Below are 13,993 nucleotides of genomic sequence, written 5' to 3'. Positions count from 1 at the left end.
CTTGATGGATGTGACTGCCTGTGTGTGCTTGTGTGTCTGCCTGTGAGTGCATATGTCTGTCTAGATGGGGTGCGTGTGTGTGCACGTGTGTCTGCCTGGTTGTGTATTTGTATCTGCCTGGGTGTAATAATGTGTGTGTGTGTGTGTGTGTCTGCCTTGATTTGTTTCTGCCTGTGTGTGTGTGTCTGCCTGCCTCTGTGTGTGTGTCTGCTGGGGTGTGTGTCTACCTGTGTGCGGGTCTGTCTGCCTGTGTGGGTGGGTGTGTGTCTGTGTGGGTGTATCTGTGTGTGTGTTTGTCTGACTAGGTGTATTTGTGTGTGAATCTAGCTGGGTGGGTGTGTGTGTGTCTGCCTGGTTGTGTGTGCATTTGTCTGCCTACCTGGTGGTGTGTGCATGTGTGTCCACCTGCTTGGTATTGTGTGTGTTTGTGTCTGCCTGCCTGCCTGTGCATGCATCTGTCTCCCTGTATGTGGTGTGTGTGCACGTGTGTACCTGTGTGTATGTTTTTGTATGTGGGCATGCACATGTCTGAGTTGTCTGTCTGTGTGTCTGCCTGTCTAGGAATGTGTGTCTGTCTGTCTGCCTGGGTGGGCATGTGTGTGTTTGTGTCTGCCTGGGTCTTGCAGTGTGTGTGTGTGTGTGTGTGTGTGTGTGTGTGTGTGTGTGTGTGTGTGCATGTCTGTCTGCCTGGGTGTGTCTGTGTGCTTGGGTGTGTGTGTGTGTGTATATGTCTGCCTGGGTGTGTGGTTGTTTGTGTCTGCCTCAGTGTGTGTGTGTGCTTGTCTTCCTGGTAGTGTGTGTGCGCTTATCTGCCTGTGGGATGGGTGTGTGTGTCTGCTGGGTGTGTCTGAGTCAATGGGAATGTTTGCCTGTGTGTGTGTTTGTGTACGTATGTGCTCACAGGTTTGAGTTGTCTGCCTGCCTGTGTGTATCTGCCTGCCTGGTTGGGTGTGTGTTTCTGCTTGTGTGGGTGTGTCTGTCTGGGTCTTAGGGTGTGTGTGTGTCTGCCTGCCTAGTTGTGTGTGTGTCTGACTGCCTGGGTATGTGTTAGTGTGTCTGTCTGGGTGGCTGTGCGTCCATATGTATCTACCTTTTTGTGGGTGGGTGTGTCTGCCTGCTGGTGTTTTGTGCGAGTGTGTGTGAATCTGAGTTGTCTGTTTGGGTGTGTGTCTGTGTGTGTGTGCATGTGTGTACGTGCATGTGTGTGTATGTATACATGAGTGTCTTCCTATATAAGTCTTCGCATACGCTTGTGCCTCTGCCTGGATATGTGTGTGCGTGTGTGTGTGTCTGCCTACATTTTTGTGTGTGTGCATGTATGTGTCTGCATGGGTTGGATGTGTGCATATGTGCATCTGCCTGGGTGTACAGGTGCATGTGTCTGTCTACCTGAATCGGTGTGTGTGCGCTTCAGCCTGGGTGTGTGTCTCTCTCTCTGGGTAGGTGGGGGTGGTGGTGTTTGTTTGCCTGGGTGTTTGTATGTGCATCCGCCTGGGTGTGTGTGTGTCTGCCTGTATATGTCTGCCTTCATGGGTGTGTGTGTGTCTGCCTGGGTGTGTGTGTGTGTGTGTGTGTTTGTGTGTGGGTGACTGTGTGTGTTTGTGTGTAGGTATGTGTGTGTGCGTATGTCTGTCTGGTTAGGTGGGTGTGAGGGGTCTCTCAGCCTTGGTGTATGTGTGTCTGCTTGTGGACCAACCTGATTAGGTGTGTGTCTGTCTGGTTTTGTGTGTGTGTGTGTGTGTGTGTGTGTGTGTGTGTGTGTGTGTGTGTGTGTGTGTGTGTGTGTGTCTGCTTGGGTATGTGTGTGTGTGTGTGTCTGCCTGGATGTGTGTGTGTGTGTCTGCCTGTGTGCATGTGTGTATGTCTTCCGGTGTGTGTATGGGTCTGCATGGGGGGGTGGGGTTTTCTCTACCCACCTGGGTGGGGTTGTGTCTCTTCCAGTGTCAGGGTGTGGGTCTGTGTATGTCTGTCTGGGTGGGTGAGTGTCTGCTTGGGTGTATGTTGTGTGCCTGCCTGTGTGGGTGTGTGTTTGCACGCGTGTGTGCATGCCTGCATCTGTCTGGGTAGGTGGGTGTGGGGGGGTGTCTCAGCCTTGGTGCATGTGTGTGTGTCTGCTTGTGTGTGTTTGTGGGCCTGCCTTAGGGGGTTTGTGTCTGCCTGGTGGTGTGCGTGTGTGTGCCTGTATGTGTGTGTGTGCATGCCTGCATCTGTCTGGGTAGGTGGGTGTGGGGGGTGTCTCAGCCTTGGTGTATGTGTGTGTCTGCTTGTGTGTGGGCCTGCCTTAGTGGGTTTGTGTCTGCCTGGTGGTGTGTGTGTGTGTGTGTGTGTGTGTGTGTGTGTGTGTGTGTGTGTGTATGCCTACATGGTGGTGTGTGTGCATGTGTCTGCCTACCTGGTATTGCGTGTGTGCATGTGTGTCTGCCTGCCTGGTATTGCGTGGGAGTGCATGTTTGCCTGCTTGTGTGTATGCATATGTCAGTCTGCCTGTGTGTGTGTGTGTGTGTGTGTGTGTGTGTGCGCGCGCGCGCATGTGTGTCTGCCTGTGTGCATGTGTGTATGTCTGCCTGTGTGTTGGGTCTGCATGGTTGGGTGCGTGTTTCTCTACCCACCTGGGTGGGGTTGTGTCTCTACCAGGGTCAGGGTGTGGGTCTGGGTATGTCTGCCTGGGTGGGTGAGTGTCTACTTTGGTGTATGTTGTGTGTCTGCTTTGGTGGGTGTGTTTGTTTAGGTGGAGGTTGTGTGCCTGGATGTGTGTGTTTTTGCCTAGGTGTATGCTTGTGTGTCTGCCTGCCTAGGTGTGTGTGTCTGCCTGTGTGTGTGTGTCTGCCTAGGTGGGGTTGTGTGCCTGGGTGTACGTGTGTGTCTGCTTGGGTGTGTCTTTTTCTGCCTGGGTGTGTTTGTGTGTCTGCCTGCCTAAGTGTTTGTGTGTGTATCTGTCTGCGTGTGTGGGGCTCATCTGCCTGTGGAGTGGGTATCTGTCTGGGTGTGACTGAGTCCGTGGTGATGTCTTCCTGGTTGTGTTTATGTATGTGTGCACAGGTTTGAGTTATCTTCCTGCCTGCCTACATGGGTGTGTGTGTATGTGCCTGCCTGGGTGGCTGTGTCTTGTGGTGTGTGTGTGGCTGCCTGCCTAGGTGTGTGTGTGTGTGTGTGTGTATTGGTATTCCTGCCTGTGTGTGTGTTTGTGTGTATATATATATATATATATATATATATATATATATATATATACACATATATACATATATATACATATATACACATATATATATATATATATATATATATATATGTGCTTGCCTGGGATGTGTGTGTGTGTGCGTCTATGTACATGTCTGCCTGGGTGTGTGGGGTATGTGTCTGCCCCAATGTTTGTGTATGTGTGTGTGTGTGTGTGTGTGTGTGTGTGTGTGTGCTCATCTGCCTGCAGGGTGGGTATCTGTCTGGGTGTGACTGAGTTAATGGGGATGTCTGCCTGTGTGTGTGTTTATGTATGTGTGCACAGGTTTGAGTTATCTGCCTGCCTACATGGGTGTATGTATATGTGCCTGCCTGGGTGGCTGTATCTGCCTGGGTCTTGTGTGTGTGTATGCCTGTGTGTGTGTGTGTGTGTGTGTGCGGCTGGCTGCCTGCCTAGTTGTGTGTCTGCCTGCCTGGGTGTCTGTCTGCCTGTGTATGTTTCTCTAATTTTATGTGTGCATGCATGTGTCTGCCTGGATAAGTCTGCACACATGCTTGTGCGTCTCCCTGCATGTGTGTGTGTCTGCTGCGTGTTTGTATGTGCCGTTGCCAGGGTTGGATGTGTGCATATGTGTATCTGCCTGGTTGTAGGGGTGCATGTGTGTCTCTACCTGGGTCAGTGTGTGCACGCATCTGCCTGTGTGTGTGTGTGTGTGTGTGTGTGTGTGTGTGTGTGTGTGTGTGTGTGTGCATGTGTATGTCTGCCTGTGTGTGTCTACTGGTGTATACCTGCCTGGGTGTGTGTGGTTGCCTGGATGTGTTTGTGTGTCTGCCTGTGTATGTGGGTGTCTGCCAGGGTGGGTGTGTGCATGTCTGCCTTGGTCTGTGTGTGTTTGTGTGTCTGTGTGTGTGTGCACGTCTATCTGGGTAGGTGGGTGTGAGGGGGTGTCTCTGCCTCTGTGTATGTGTGTGGCTGCCTGGGTGTGTGTATATGTGTATGTGTACATGTGTGTCTGCCTGCCTGCATATGTGCGTGTTCCTGGCTGTGTGTGTCTACCTGGGTGTGTGTGTGTCTGCTTGTGTGTGTATGTGTCTGTCTGTGCATGTGTCTACCTGTGTGTGTGTGTGTGTGTGTGTGTGTGTGTGTGTGTGTGTGTGTGTGTGCATGTCTGCCTGGTTATGTGTGTGTCTGCCTACCAGGTGGAGCGTGTGTGTGTGTGTGTGTGTGTGTGTCTGCTTGCCTTGGTATTTTACTGTTTTTTACTGTTTGTCTGAAGAAGGTGGGGTAATAACTCTTCCGAAAGTGCTAACGTTTATTAAACAGTCAGTGTCTTGCTGTAATACACCGTTTCTCACTCTTGTTTTGTGCTTGCCTTGGTATGTTTGTGTGCATGCATGTCTACCTGCCTTGGTGCCTGTCTACGTGGGCCTCTCCCTGTGTGTGTGTGTGTGTGTGTGTGTGTGTGTGTGTGTGCCTGGGTGAGGGTGTCTGCCTGTGTGTGTGTGCATCTGGGTAGATGGGCGTGGGTGGGTGTGCCTACCTCGGTGTTTGTGTGCACATCTGCCTAGGTGTGTGTTTGTGTCTGCCTGTGGGTGTGTGTGAGTCTAAGTGGATGTGTGGATGTATGTGAGTGGGTGTGTGGATGTCTGCGTGGTTGGGTGTGTGTATGGGTCTGACTGGGTGTGGGTGTGTGTGTGTGTGTGTGTGTGTGTGTGTCTGCCTCAGTGTTTGTGTGGGTGTGTGTCTGCCTGCCTGATTGTGTGCATGTCTGCTTGTCTGGGTGTGTTTGTGTTTGCCTGTGTGTATCTGCCTGGGGTGTGTGTGTGTTTGCCAGTCTGTGTCTGCCTGTGTGTGTATGTGGGTGGGTGGGTGTGTGTCTGCCTGGGTATGTGTGTGCGTGTGTCTGTCTGGGTGGGTGTGTGTTTATCTGACTGTGTGCGTTTGTGTGGGTCTGCCTGGGAAGGTGGGTGTGGGGGTGTGTGTCTGCCTGGGTGTGTGTGTGTGTGTGCGCCTATGTATCTGGCTGGGGGCATGTGTGTCTGTCTGGGTGTATGTATCTATATGTCTTGCTGCTTGTGTGTCTGTCAGTGTGGGTGTGTGTGCGCATCTGCATGGGTGGGTGTGTGCATCTGCATCTGCCTGGGTGGGTGTGTGCCTCTGCCTGGGTCGGTGTGTGGATCTGTGTATGTTTTCCTGGGTGTGTGTCTGTCTGTATCTGCCTGAGGTGGGCATTGTGTATGGGTCTGTCTGCCTGTGACGGTGGGTGGGTGTATGCCTTGGTGGGGGTTGTTTTTCTGGGTGTGTGTGTCTGCCTACCTAGGTGTGTGTGTGTGTTGGTATGTCTTCCTCCCTGGGTGTGTATGTGTGTGCCTGCCTGTGTGTGTGTGTGTGTGTGTGTGTGTGTGTGTGTGTGTGTGTGTGTGTGTGTGTGTGTGTGTGGATGCTGATGCCTGGGCGTGTTGGGGAATCTGTCTGCTTCAGTGCTTGCATGTGCATCTGTCTGGGTATGTGTACTCATCTGCCTGCAGGGTGGGTGCGTGTCTGCCTGCGTGTGGATCAGTGTGTCTGGGTGTGCCTGAGTCAATGAGGACGGATGTCTGCCTCTGTGTGTATGTGCGCATGTGTGAGTTGTCTGCCTGTATGTGTGTGTGTCTGCCTGCTTGTGTGTGTGTGTGTATGTCTGGATAGGGTGTGTGTGCCTGGGTTTGTGTGCCATACATGTCTGTCTGCCTGGGTGCGTTTGTCTGTGTGGCTGCCTGTGTGTGTATCTGCCTGGGTGTAGGTGTGTGTGTGTGTGTGTGTGTGTGTGTGTGTGTGTGTGTGTGTGTGTGTCTGAGTAGGTTTTTGTGTCTCTGCCCATGAGTTTGTGTGTGTGCACCTGGGTGGGTTTGTGTGCGAGTGCATGTGTCTGCCTAGGTGGGGTGTATCTGCCTGCCTCTTTATGTGCATCTGTCTGCTTGAGTGGTGTGTGTGTGTGTGTGTGTGTGTGTGTGTGTGTGTGTGTGTGTGTGTGTGTGTGTCTATCTGCCTGGGGTATTTCTGTGTTCCTGGGTGTGTGTGTGTGTTTGTATATGCATGTTCGTTTGCCTGGGGGGGTGCTTATCTGCCTGTGGGGTGGTTGTCTGTCTGCCTGGGTGTCTGGGTCAAATGGGATGTTGGCCTGTGTGTGTGTTTGTGTGTGCATGTGCAGGTTTGAGTTGTCTGCCTCCCTGCCTGGGTGGGTGTGCATCTCTGCCTGGGTAGGTGTCTGGCTGGGTCTTGGTGTGTGTGTGTGTGTGTGTGTGTGTGTGTGTGTGTGTGTATGTGTGTGCGAGCCTTGGGTTGTGTGTGTGTGTGTCTACTTGCCTAGGTGTGTGTGTGTCTGCTTGCCTAAGTGTGTGTGTGTCTGCCTGCCTAGGTGTGTGTGTGTGTGTCATCCTGCCTGGGTGTGTGTGTGTTTGTGTCTGCCTGTGTGTGTGTCTATCTGCCTGGGTATGTGTGTGTGTTTCTGCCTGGGGTTAGGTAAACCTGCCTATATGTGTGTCTGTCTGCCTGGGTGTTTGTGTGTACACATGTCTGCCTGGTTGTTGATGGGTGTGTCTGTCTGCTGGTGTGGGTTTGGGTGTGTGCACATCTGAATTGTCTGCTTAAGGGTGTGTGTGTGAGTGTGTCTGCCTTTGTGTGTGTACATACATGTGAGTGTCTGCCTGGATAAGTCTGTGCACACGCTTGTGTGTCTGCCTGGATATGTGTGTGTGTGTCTGCCTGCATGTTTGTATGTGTGCATGTATGTGCCTTTGCATGGGTTGGATGTGTGTGTGTATGTGTATCTGCCTGGGTGTAGGGGTGCATGTGTGTGTCTCTACCTGGATTGGAGTGTGTGCGCATCTGCTTGGATGGATGTGTGTGTCTGTCTCGGTAGGTGAGGGTGGGGATGTGTGTCTGCCTCTGTGTTTGTATGTGCATCTGCCTAGGTGTGTGTGTGTGTGTGTGTATCCATGTACGTGTCTGCCTGAGTGTGTGTGTTTATATGTGTGTCTGCCTGTGTGGGTATGTGTGTGTGTATACCTGGGTGTGTGTATGTATATGCCTGTGTGTGTGTGTCTGCATGGGTGTGTGTGTGTGTGTGTGTGTGTGTGTGTGTGTGTGTGTGTGTGTGTGCGCACATGTTTGTCTGGGTATGTGGATGTGGGGATGTGTCCCTGCCTCAGTGTATGTGTGTCTGCCTATGTCCTCCTGAGTGGATGTTTGCCTTTGTGTGTGTCTAACTGGGTGTGTCTGCGTGTGTGTCCAACTGCCTGTGTCAGCCTACCTGTGTGTGTGTGTGTGTGTGTGCATGTTTGCCTGGGAGTGGATGTTGATGTTTGCCTGGGGCTAGGTGCATCTCCCTGTGTGCATGCACGTATGTCTGCCTGGTTGTGGGTGGGTGTCTGGTTGTGTCTGAGTGGATGCGTGTCTGCCTGCAGGTGTGTTTGAGTGTATGCATCTGATTTGTCTGCCTGGGTGTGTGTGCATGTCTGTCTGGATATGTGTGTGTGCATGAACATGTGTGCCTGCCTTGGTGTGTGTCTGCCTGCACGTATGTGCCTGCATGCCTGGGGGTGGGTGCATCTGCTTGTGTGTGTGTGTATCTTTCTGGTTGTGGGTGAGTGTCTGCCTGCAGGTGTGCTTGATTGTGAGTGTGCATCTGATTTGTCTGCTTCGGTGTGTGTGTGCATGTGTCTCCTGTATCTGTATGTGTCTGCCTGGATATGTGTCTTTGAGTATGCATTTCTGTCTGCTTGGCTGTGTGTGTGTGTCTGTTCCTGTGTGTATGCCTTTTTGCCTGTGTGTGTGTGCCTGCCTGCGTGTGTGTATTCATGTGTGTCTGACTGCGTGGCTGTGTGTGTGTGTTTGTCTGCCTGTGTGTGTGCATCTGTCTGGTGGAGGGTGCTTCTGCCTGTGTGTGTATGCGTGTCTTCCTGGGTGTGTGTGTGTGTGTGTGTGTGTGTGTCTGCCTGGTTGTGAGTGGGTTTGTCTGTGTGGATGGGTGTGTCTGTAAGTGTGTTTTTGTGTGAGTGCATCTGATTTGTCTGCTTGTGTGTATGTGTGTGTGTGTATATCTGTCTGGATATGCGTCTGTGTGCATGCATGTGTGTCTGCCTGGATGTGCGTGTCTAACTGTGTGTTGCCCAGCAGTGCATTTGCCTGTGTGTGTGTTTCTGCCTGGGTGTGTGTGTGTCTGCATGAGTGGGTGCTTGCCTGGGTCTTGGTGTGTTTTTGCATGTGTCTGCCTAGGTGTGTGCATGTGTGTGTGTGTGTCTGCCTGCCTAGGTGTGTGTGTGTCTGCCTGCCTAGGTGTGTGTGTGTGCCTGCCTGTCTAGGTGTGTGTACAGGTCCCCTTCACATGATTGACTTTTCATAAAGTTGACTTTCATATGGCAGAGACTATATGATTGAGTTTTGGAAAGCCGACCATGGGGAACCGCTATCTCTGCACAGTGCGGAATGGGAAAATTTCCCACTTCCACACTGTAGTGCAGTCTTGGAGTTGGTATAATGGGGGGTGTGGGGCCTGGACCCCCACGGGGGGATGCAGGGGGACGGAGCCCCCTGTTAACAGTTTAAGGCAAGTGTTTGTTGTGTGTTTGTTTACTTTACAACTTTACATGGTCGGCATTCTGAAAGCTGATCATATGCTCTCAGCCATATGAAAGTCGACTTTCTGAAATGTCGACCATGTAAAGTAGACCCGTGTGTACATGTGTGCGTCTGCCTGCCTGGGTGTCTGTATATGCGTCTGCCTACCTGAGTGTGTGTATATGTGTGTCTGCCTGCCTGGGAGTGTGTACATGTGTGTCTGCCTGCCTGGGTGTGTGTACATGTGTGTCTCCCTGGCTGCCTGGGTGTTTGTGTGCGGTTCTGCCTGCCTGGGTGAGTGTACTTGTGTGTCTGCCTTCCTGAGTGTGTGTTTGCCTGACTGTGTGTATGTGTGTGTGCCTGCCTGCCTACCTGTGTGTGTGTGTGTGTGTCTGTCTGCCTGGATGGGTGGGTGTGGCTACCTGGGTGTATGTGTGCATGTCTCTGCCTGTGGAGTTGTCTGCCTGGATCTTGGTGTGTGTGTGTATATGTGTGCATGCCTGGCTGTGTCTGCCTTCCTAGGTGTACGTATCTACTTGGATATGTATATGTGAGCAATCATGCATCTGCTTGGATGTATGTGTACATTTGCCTGTTTGTGTGTGTGTGTTTGCCTGGGAGTGCATCTGCCTGGGTCTTGGTGGTGTGTGTGTGTGTGCGTGCATTTGAGTGTGTTTGTCTGCCTGCTTAGGTGTGTGTACCCTGCATGTTTGTCTGCCTGGGTGTGTTTGTGCCATATATGTCTGTATGCCTGGGTGTGTGTGCTGCACGTGTATCTGTGTTTCTGCGTCTGCCTGTGTGTGTGTGTGCATCTGTTTGCCTGGGTGTGCATGTGTGTGTGTGTGCTTGTCTCTGTGTGTGTGTGTGTGTGTGTGTGTGTGTGTGTGTGTGTGTGTGTGTGTGTGTGTGTGTGTGTGTGTCTACCTGCCTGGGGGTGTGTGCATGCCTGTGTGCTTGCCTGGGTGGATGGGTGTATCTGCCTGGATGTTGTGTGTGGGTGTGTGTCTGTGCGAGTATGTGTGCATATGTGTCTGCCTGGGTGGGTGCGTCTCTCTGCTTGAGTGTTTGGCTGTCTGTTAATGTGTGCATATGTGTCTGCCAGTGTGTGTGTGTGTGTGTGTGTGTGTGTGTGTCTGGTTAGCTGTGTGCGTCTGCCTACCAGGTTGTGTGTGTGTGTGTCTGCCTGCCTAGGTGTTTTTGTGCATATCTGCCTCCTTGGGTGTGTGTGTGTGTGTGTGTGTGTATGTGTCTGTCTGCCTGGGTGCCTTTCTTCATATATTTGTGTCTGCCTGTGTGTGCGTGTGCCTGAGTTGGAAGTGTCTTTGCCTGGGTCAGTGTGTAGGTCGGTGTATGTCTTCCTGGGTGTGTGTGTGTGTGTCTGGGTGTGAGTGTCTGCTTGGTTGGGGAATTGTGTGTGGATGTGTCTGCCTGTGTCAGTGTGTGTCTGCTGGGGTGGGAGTGCATGTACCTAAGTGGGGTTTGTTTTCCTGTGTGTGTGTGTGTGTGTGTGTGTGTGTGTGTGCCTGCCTGCCTAGGTGTATGTCTGTGTTGATATCTCTGCCTGCCTGGGTGTGTGTATATGTGTGTGCCTGCCTTGGTGTGTGTGTGTGTGTGTGTGTGTGTGTGTGTGTGTGTGTGTGTGGATGTATATGCCCGGGTGTGTGGGGGTATGTGGCTGCCTCAGTGTTTGCATGTTCATCTGTGTGTGTGTGTGTGTGTGTGTGTGTGTGTGTGTGTGTGTGTGTGTGTGTGTGTGTGTGTGTACTTATCTGCTTGGGGGAGGTGTGCACTCATCTGCTTGCAGGGTGGGTGTGCATCTGAGTCAATGAGGATGGATGATTTCCTGTGTGTACGTTCACGCATGTCTGAGTTGTCTGCCTGCCTGTGTGTGTGTGTGTGTTCGTGCGTGTCTGCCTATCTGTGTGCATGTGTGTGTTTGTGCATGTCTGAATTTCCTGCCTGTGTTGGTCTGCCTGCCTGGCTGTGTGTGTATGCATGTGTCTGAGTAGTGTGTGTGCTGCACATGTGTCTGCCTGTGTGTTTGTCTGCTGTACATGTCTGTCTGCCTGAGTGTATGTGGGTGGGTGTGAGTATGGGTGTGCGTGTCTTCCTGGGTTTGTGTATGTGTGTGTTTTCTACTTGGGTTGAGTGTGCACATGCAAGTCTGCCTGTGTGTGCCTGCCTGCCTGCATGTGTGTATCTGCCTGGGTGGGGTGTGTGTGTGTGCATGTGTTTACCTGGGTGGGGTGTATGTTTGTTTGTGTGTATATCTGCCTGTGTAGGGTGTGTGTGTAGCACATGTTTGTCTGCCTGGGTGTGTTTATGTGCCATATATGTCTGTCTGCCTGGGTGTGTGTGCCACATGTGTGTCTGTGTTTCTGTGTGTGTGTGTGTGTGTGTGTGTGTGCATGTGTTTGCCTGGGTGTGCATGTGTGTGTGTATCTGAGTTGGGTCTGCTTGTTTGTGTGTGTGTGCATCTGCCTGGGTGTAGAGGTGTGTGTGTGTGTTTGTGTGTGCGCATCTGCCTTGGTGGGTGTGTCTGCCTGTGTGTGCCTGTGTGTCTGCCTGTGAGTGCATGTGTCTGCCTAGATGGGGTACATGTATGTTTGTGTTTGCCTGTGTGTGTGTGTGTGTGTGTGTGTGTGTGTGTGCGTGCAAATATGTCTCTCCCTGGGTGTGTATGTGTATCTGCCTGGGTGTAATAGTGTGTGTGTGTGTGTGTGTGTGTGTCTGCCTTGGTTGGTTTCTGCCTGTGTGTGAGTGGGTGTGTTTGTGTGTCTGCCTGGGAGGGATGGTTGTGTGTCTACCTGCTATGTGTATGTCTCTGCCTGCCTCTGTGTGTGTGTCTGCCTGGGGTGTGTGTGTGTACCTGTGTATGTGTCTGCCTGGGTGGGTTTGTGTCTGTCTGCCTATGTGTGTGTGTGTGTGTGTGTGTGTGTGTGTGTGTGTGTGTGTGTGCCTGCATTCTGGTGTGTGCATGTGTGTCTGCCTGCTTGTGCGTCTGCCTCCCTGGGTGACTGTGTGTGCGCGCCTGTCTGTGCATGTGTCAACTTGTGTGTATATGTTTGTGTGTGTCTGCCTGCCTGGTTGTGTGTGTGTGTCTGCCTGCCTGGTTGTGTGTGTGTGTCTGCCTGCCTGGTTGTGTGTGTCTGCCTGGTTAGGTGTGTGTGTCTGCCTACCAGGTTGTGTGTGTGTGTGTCTGCCTGCCTAGGTGTTTTTGTGCATGTCTGCCTCCCTGGGTGTGTGTGTATATATGCCTGTCTGCCTGGGTGCCTTTCTTTGTGTATTTGTGTCTGCCTGTGTGTGCGTGTGCCTGAGTTGGAAGTGTCTTTGCCTGGGTCAATATGTAGGTCGGTGTATGCCTTCCTGGGTGTGGGTATCTGTGTGTGTCTGTATCTGCGTGTCTGTGTCTATCTGGGTTTGAGTGTATGCTTGGGTGGGAAATTGTGTGTGGATGTGTCTGCCTGTGTCAGTGTGTCTCTGCTGGGGTGGGAGTGCATGTACCTAAGTGGGGTTTGTTTTCCTGTGTGTGTATGTCTGCCTGCCTAGGTGTGTGTCTGTGTTGGTATCTCTGCATGCCTGTGTGTGTGTGTGTGTGTGTGTGTGTGTGTGTATGTGAATGCCCGGGTGTGTGGGGGTTTGTGGCTGCCTCAGGGTTTGCATGTGCATCTGTGTGTGTGTGTGTACTCATCTGCTTGGGGGAGGTGTGCACTCATCTGCCTGCAGGGTGGGTGTGTGTCTGAGTCAATGAGGATGGATGATTTCCTGTGTGTGTTCACGCATGTCTGAGTTGTCTGCCTATCTTGGGTGCATGTGTGTGTTTGTGCATGTCTGAAGTGCCTGCCTGTGTTGGACTGCCTTCTTGGGTGTGTGTGTGCATGTGTCTGTCTGAGTAGGGTGTGTGAGCCGCACATGTCTGCCTGTGTATTTGTACTGTACATGTCTGTCTGCCTGGGCGTGTGTGGGTGGGTGTGGATATGGGTGTGTGTGTCTGCCTGGGTTTGTGTATGTGTGTGTTTTCTACTTTGGTTGTGTGTGCATGTGCAAGTCTGCCTGTGTGTGCCTGCCTGCCTGTGTGTATCTGCCTGGGTGTATGGGTGTGTGGGGGTGTGTGTGTCTGAGTGAATGTTGTGTCTCTGCCCATTAGTGTGTGTGAGCACCTAGGTGGGGGTGCATGTGAGTGTGCGTGTCTGCCTAGGTGGGGTGTGTCTGTCTACCTACCTGGGTGTGTGCATGTGTCTGCTTGGGTGGGGTGTGTGTGTGTGTGTGTGTGTGTGTGTGTGTGTGTGTGCATGTGCTTACCTGGGTGGGGTGTGTGTGTGTGTATCTGCCTGTGTAGGGTGTGTGTGTACCACATGTTTGTCTGCCTGGGTGTGTTTATGTGCCATATATGTCTGTCTGCCTAGGTGTGTGTGCCACATGTGTGTCTGTTTCTGTGTCTGTGTGTGTGTGTGCATGTTTGCCTGGGTGTGCATGTGTGTGTCTATCTGAGTTGGGACTGCTTGTCTGTGTGTGTGCGCATCTGCTTGGGTGTAGAGGTGTGTGTGTGTGTGTGTGTGTGTGTGTGTGTGTGTGTGTGTGTGTGTGCATCTGCCTTGGTGGGTGTGTGTGCCTGTGTGTCTGAGTGGGTGTTTGCGTCTCTGCCTGTGAGTGCATGTGTCTGCCTAGATGGGGTACATGTATGTTTGTGTTTGCCTGTGTGTGTGTGTGCGCGCACATATCTCTCTCCCTGGGTGTGTATGTGTATCTGCCTGGGTGTAATAGTGTGTGTGTGTGTGTGTGTGTGTCTGCCTTGGGTGGTTTCTGCCTGTGTGTTAGTGGGTGTGTTTGTGTGTCTGCCTGGGAGGAATGGTTGTGTGTCTACCTGCTATGTGTGTGTCCCTGCCTGTGTGTGTGTGTGTGTGTGTGTGTGTGTGTGTGTGTGTGTGTGTGTGTGTGTGTGTATGTGTGTGTGTACCTGTGTATGTGTCTGGGTGGGTGTGTGTTTGTCTGCCTGAGTGTGTTTGTGTGTGCATCTACCTGGGTATGGGTGTGTATGCGTGTGTGTGTGTGTGTGTGTGTGTGTCTGCCTTGTTGGGTTTCTGCCTGTGTGTGAGTGGTTGTGTTTGTGTGTGTGTGTGTGTCTGCCTGGGATGGATGGTTGTGTGTCTACCTGTGTGTGTGTGTGTCTGCCTGGGTGGGTCTCTCTGTGTTGGCCTGGGTGTGCATGTGTGT

Source organism: Protopterus annectens, chromosome 13.part0 (genome assembly GCF_019279795.1).
Source record: "Protopterus annectens isolate FY-2018-M chromosome 13.part0, PAN1.0, whole genome shotgun sequence".
Classification (NCBI taxonomy): domain Eukaryota; kingdom Metazoa; phylum Chordata; order Ceratodontiformes; family Protopteridae; genus Protopterus; species Protopterus annectens.
Note: the sequence above shows the minus strand (reverse complement) of the source record.